Raw genomic sequence first — 6752 nt, 5'->3', positions numbered from 1 at the left:
AATGGATTTGTAGTATATTGTGATGCGTCTCGCTTAGGTCTTGGCTGTGTGCTTATGCAACAAGACAAGGTGATAGCATACGCGTCCAGACAACTCAAGGTGCATGAAAAGAACTACGCGACGCATGATTTGGAATTGGGAGCTGTTGTGTTTGCTCTTAAGATTTGGAGGCATTATCTGTATGGAACCAAATGTACAATATTTACTGATCACAAGAGTCTCCGGCATATCTTTGATCAGAAGGAGCTAAATATGAGGCAACGTCGATGGGTAGAATTACTCAATGATTACGACTGTGAGATTCGTTACCACAAAGGTAAAGCGAATGTTGTGGCTGATGCGTTGAGTCGAAAGGAAAGAGAAAAGCCTCTGCGTGTTCGTGCATTAGGGTTGACGATTCAAACGAGTCTTACTACTCGAATTCATGATGCACAGCATGAAGCCTTGAAACCGCAAAATGTAGGGTTTGAGAAATTGCGAGGACTTGAAAATGAATTTGTCACAAAGTCTGATGGAACACTATACCTACTTGATCGAGTTTGGGTACCACTCTATGGAAATCTGCGTAATCTTGTTCTAGACGAAGCGCATAAGTCTGGATATTCGATTCACCCAGGATCAACCAAGATGTATAAAGATCTCCAAGAACATTATTGGTGGCCTAACTTGAAAAGAGACATAGCTGTGTATGTCAGCAAGTGCCTGACATGTTCCAAAGTGAAAGCTGAACATAGAAGACCGCCTGGACTACTGCAACAACCAGAGATCCCTCAGTGGAAATGGGATAATATTACCATGGACTTCATAACCAAACTGCCAGTTACGCCGCGAAGTTATAATGCGATTTGGGTAATTGTGGATAGATTAACTAAATCCGCTCATTTTATACCCATTAGAGAAAAAGACTGAATGGAGAAGTTAACTCAGCTGTATCTGAAAGAGATCGTAGCCAAACATGGAATACCGGTCTCAATCATTTCTGACAGAGATGGTCGATTTGTTTCTCGTTTTTGGCAATCACTTCACGAATCCCTAGGAACTCGCTTAGATATGAGCACCGCCTATCACCCCCAGACAGACGGTCAAAGCGAGAGAACTATCCAAACATTGGAAGACATGCTGCGAGCCTGTATCATTGATTTCGGAAGTAGTTGGGATACTTATCTGCATTTAGCTGAATTCTCCTATAATAACAGCTACCACTCCAGTATTAAGGCTGCACCGTTTGAAGCCTTGTACGGAAGAAAATGTCGATCTCCTCTTTGTTGGGCAGAAGTCGGAGAAAAGCAACTTACAGGTCCTGAAATTGTCCAAGAGACCACCGACAGAGTCTTTCAAATCAAGGATAGGTTAAAAGCTGCAGCCGACAGACAGAAAAGTTATGCGGATAATCGCAGGAGACCGTTGGAATACCAGGTAGAAGACCAAGTGTTACTAAAGGTATCACCTTGGAAAGGCATAGTCAGATTCGGTAAAAGAGGAAAACTTAGCCCACGATACGTTGGACCGTTCAAAATCACCGAACGAGTAGGGTCGGTAGCCTATCGACTCGACCTACCTTCAGAACTCAGTGGAATACACGACGTGTTTCACATATCCAATCTGAAGAAATGTCTATCTGACGAATCGCTGATTGTTCCTATTGAAGACATAAGGGTTGATGATAAGCTTCGATTTGTAGAAGAACCTGTTGAAGTCATGGACTGCAAAATCCAGAAGCCAAGGCGTAACAGGATTAAGCTTGTCAAGGTTCGCTGGAATTCAAGACTTGGTCCCGAGTTCACGTGGGAACGTCAGGATCAAATGAAGGCGAAATACCCTCACCTCTTTCCAGAAGAAACCGAAACCAGCACTACATCCTAAATTTCGGGACGAAATTTCTAAAAGGATGGGTGAATGTGACAACCGCCAAAAATTAGACTAATCTGGTAATTATCTTAACCGTAATCGTATATTAATTAGTAAAATAAATACATAGAAATAATATTTTTAGTCAAAGTTTTTGATTTTAGTTGAATTTTAAAATATGAAACCCGAAAAAGTTCAATTTTGTCGTGTAGCTGACACTGTGCAGATTGACACCGGGTAATATCTCAAAACGGATAAATTCATAAACGTGTCAAGATGACCTCAAAAAATAAAATTTTATGTTAGGATATTAGAGATAGTATATAAACTTAATTTTAGTAGGTTCGAATCGCAAAAATTAGAAAATAAGTAACCGAAACCCAGTAGAGGACACCGTAAGAGCCCGACATTAAGTTTATCAGAAAATTATGTTTTTAGGCAGACATTGACTGTAATCTAATTTCGCTCAAAGTCTGATAAAAATTATTAGAAACGGAAGTCGTTTGGCTAGATAAATTACGAGATACGTTAAACTTTAACACCTAGATATTACCACATGTCATTATTTAAAACCAACTCTCCCTCTCCCTCACCCATCTCTCTCGGCCGCCACTTACACACAACCCAACCCACCTCCCAAACCCACCAATGATAAGCTTACATGTAGGTATGCAATGATTGAAGAATACTTGGAAGCTTCCCATTAATCCACCTACACACTCTACCCCATACAACACATCACCCTATACCTCTCTTTCTCTCTTCTTATAACCGGCCACCCCACCACCACCTTACAATCTCATCTTTTCAAATTTTTATACACACAACCCTTGATTAGGAGGTCTTTGGTGGAAGTTTAAGCAAATTACAAGAAGTAGGAAGCCAAAGGAAGGATTATAGCCAACACAAGGTCACATTATCACCCACATAGGCACCAAATCCGAAATCCAAGGTAACCCACTTCAAAGATTTGTGTATATTAGTTGCTATTTGATGTTTAAAGCTTGATTTTAGTATGTTTGGTAGTGTACATGCAAGTATAATATGGATATATGCATGCATATGTGTGAACCGTGAGTTTACATATGAATGTATAAGATGGGTTTTGTTGATTATAGGACTTGCTATGGTTGCATTTTAGCTTGTATAGATTGTCCATATTGATGTTACTTGAGTTTGTTTAACAAATGGGTTAAGTATTGTTTTAATAATGGAAGTAAATGTGTAAATGGTCAAAAGATTGGAAATGGATTATGGGTAAAAACACCCATTAGAACCGTGGGTTTTGAGTTTGGTATTGGATTGAAGTTGTTAACTTGTTAAATGTTAAAATGGTTAAGAAAGAATGATAATTTTGAAAACCCACTTGGTTGATTTATTACTTGAAAAGTTGTAAGTAATAATAATAATGGTTTTGAGAAGATAAAAAGGATCTCGGAAAAAAAGGTTGACAAAAGTGTAGAGATTTGATTTTGTTGGAAAATTACTTACACATGCAAGTAATACAAAAATTTGATTTTTGATCATTAAGCTCATACTTGTCTTATATGGATTGAAAATGACAAACTAAGTAATTGAATGGGACATATGGAAAGGAATAAAATCTACTAGAAGTACTAGGATGCATGAAACATGATAACTTAGATAAACAAGAGTTTGTGTTAAACTTACTAATAAAAGAAACTTTGTAAATTGTACAAGATGTTTTGCAAAATGATTTGATAAGTGAACATAATCTTGTGTGGATGATTAAAGACTTGTGGTTAGGATTACTTTAGTGAACTCTATTGTAAAGATTGTTGGTATGATAATAAGGTTATTAAAAATCGCTACTTACTAGTAATAGAAACTTTGTTGTTAAAGAATCAAGAATGTGTTTGTTTTAAAGATGATAATGGGATGAAATAAGAGGTTAATATGGGTTATTAAGATCTGGAAATTTTGGTACATAAACACCTTGTAGAGATTGTAGAAATAACATGTATATTGTATAGTTGAAAACTTAAGCTAAGGCTTGAGCATGTGTAGTTAAAAATTTGTTTTGTGTGCATACTTGGTGCTAGATGATCAAACATGTATATGATGATATATTATTTGTTATTATATGTATATTTGCTGTACCAATTGGTTTGATTTTGACATTGTGACTTAAATAGCTTGTCGGTGACTTTAACGGTCGGAAAGTTCGACTTTTAAGGTGAACCGACATGAGTTTTTGGAACTGAATTAAAACAGCTCCTAAAGTCATAATATTCTTATATTTAACATAAGTTAAAGTATAAGAAAAGTCAAGAATAGCAAAACTTAAACCAACACGGTTCGTGTCGCGAAAACCGACACGAAAACGTTAAAAATTGGCATTTTTAAAAAATTGGCAACAAAATAAAAACCAAAACATTTTTATTGAAAAACCAATAAAACTTGACTAAAAACTATATAAAAAGTGTTCTAGATAATTTAAAACTGAAAGTTTCATAAAAATGACAACCGGTTCGTTTTTAAGCTCAAAACCAACGAAACCGACAAAACCGACAAAACCGATTATAATAGAGTCAAAATTTTAAACGAAATAATAACTTGAATTTTTCCAAAACACTCCAGCAACTAAAGGTAATAATTTTTATAAATTTTAATAATTAAATTAAATTATTAAATAAAACAATTATTAGTTGATTATTACTTGTTTATATTTTTAAGTATAGAATTATAAGTTTATAAATAGTAAACTTTATGTGTTATGTGCTTGTGTGGATTTTTATATATTTTAGTCAAACCCGAATTTAAAATTAACGAACGTGTACTAATATAGGAACGAGCGTTTATTCGAACACCGAAATCAAAGGTGAGTTCTTCCTCCGAAAAGCATATTGTATATCTATATTCGTATTTATATATATATGTTTTGAAAACGCATTATACTACAAATTGTCGTTATTGTGGGATGAATCAATTTGGTTAAATAACTGTTAACCGAATTGAGGGCACAGAAATGTTGGTAGATCTATCGGGGTGACGCCCCCCACTTCCATTCGCGTTGGGTTAAAAGTGGGAATATTTCGAGTATGGTACGTTTCGAGTTATCAAATTGGTAGTCATACACGCGTTGTATTCGTAGCTAGTTTACAACTAACGCTTTTTGTGCTTAAAGGTAAAATGCGGGTTTCGTTATTGTGTTGTACCGTGTATAGATCGGTATTGTTGGGAATATAATAGCCGTACACTATTATATTCATGTTTTATTTTATATATAAATTGTCTATATTTATATAATAAGTTTTTCTTCTCAGGAATAACTCACCAACATTCGTGTTGACCCAAATGTTATTTAATATGCTTTGCAGGAAAGTGAAGGTTTCGAGGTGGCATCGAAATGAGAGCGTGGGGTGTTTGAACAAAAGTGATGTGTTGTAAACCGTGCATTAGCACGTGTAATAAACTCTGATTTTGTAAAATATTTTCTTATAATAAAAGATGATGCTTTTATTATTTGTCTATTATTGTTGACTATCGGCATCTGTCATAACCCGAACGAATTAAAGTTAAGACTTCCGCTGTGTTAAGTTAAGGTTTTTGGGGTGTGACAGTAGCATCCCAAACCAAAACCATAACTCAATTTCCATGCAGAAGCAGTGTAATATCGATTTTGATCTCGTGTTCATGGTTGAATCGCAACTCGTCGTTCACCACCAATTCGAACTCATAAAAGGTAAGGATTATATGGTTTTGGTTCGGATTTACTTGAAGAACAAAAGCTCTCTGTCAATTTCAATTGACAGAGGGCAAACGATATTAATTTTTTGAATTTATTGAATTAGGGTTTATAAAGGTTATGGATGAATTGAACTTAGTATATAAACCTTTGTTCTCGTTCTTAATCAGGTGAGTCACCTGCCCGGTTGGCTGGTGCATTTTCGTTAAAAGATTTAACCAGTCAGGGGCGCAGGTTCGAACCACCCAGCTTTTTGTGTTTATTTTATTTTATTTTTATTTATTTATTCATTTAATTATATTTATTTTATTTTTAATTATATTAAATCTATAACAGTTTGAACTCATTTAATAAACCGAATCCCGTCACTCTTTGAAGGTAAATTTTGTTTGATTTTTCCGTGTGTGTGTGTGTGTAGGCAATGTATTGAATGAAAACTCATTTGAGTTGAGAAACCCGTGAAAACCTTATGTAACATTGATTTAGTTTTTTGTTTTTTGTTTACATATGTAACATAGTTGTTGTTATATTTAATACAAAACATTGAAAAATAAAAAAAAATTGTTTCGTATTTTTTATCTTTTGAACATATTTTTCAGGATAGAGAAAATGTAACTTTACTTTTACATTTTTTATTAAATTAGCTTTTTATTTGTTTAAAAATCACAATATTTAAATTGTTTGTGTTTTCAATTCACTTTTCTAAAGGTAATATAAAATATATTTAATGCCTTATCACTCCCAAATTTGTTATAAACCCTTGATATCATGTCTTGTTCATTTATATCGTTTGAATATTTATTTTAGGTATACCTTCTGTTTCAATGTAATTACTACCTTTCTTATTACAATTAGTATACCTTTAAAATTAGGACATATCATCAAGACTTCTCGTTGAACTAACTAACTTATCTTCGTTGTATCCATTACCGTATTCACGTTATCATCCACCTTATTTAAGGTGAGTAATCGCATCCCATTTATGCGTACTAGAAACTACTATTATTATATTATTTCACTCTAACACAATTCCATTAGTTGTGAGGTTGTGATGTTGCTCGATTAAATGTTGATTGCTATATGATTTATATGTTTACTGCTTTATGGTTGATTGGTATCTCATCCTCATCCTCATCCTCATAATATGATCATACGCCATCCGAGTAAACATGTCTGAATCTAGTGGCATGTTCAA

Source organism: Bidens hawaiensis, unplaced genomic scaffold, assembly GCF_021521415.1.
Source record: "Bidens hawaiensis isolate Kalapana, Puna unplaced genomic scaffold, B.hawaiensis_p1.1 tig00031532_1, whole genome shotgun sequence".
NCBI lineage: Eukaryota > Viridiplantae > Streptophyta > Magnoliopsida > Asterales > Asteraceae > Bidens > Bidens hawaiensis.
This window is presented reverse-complemented; position numbering follows the sequence as displayed.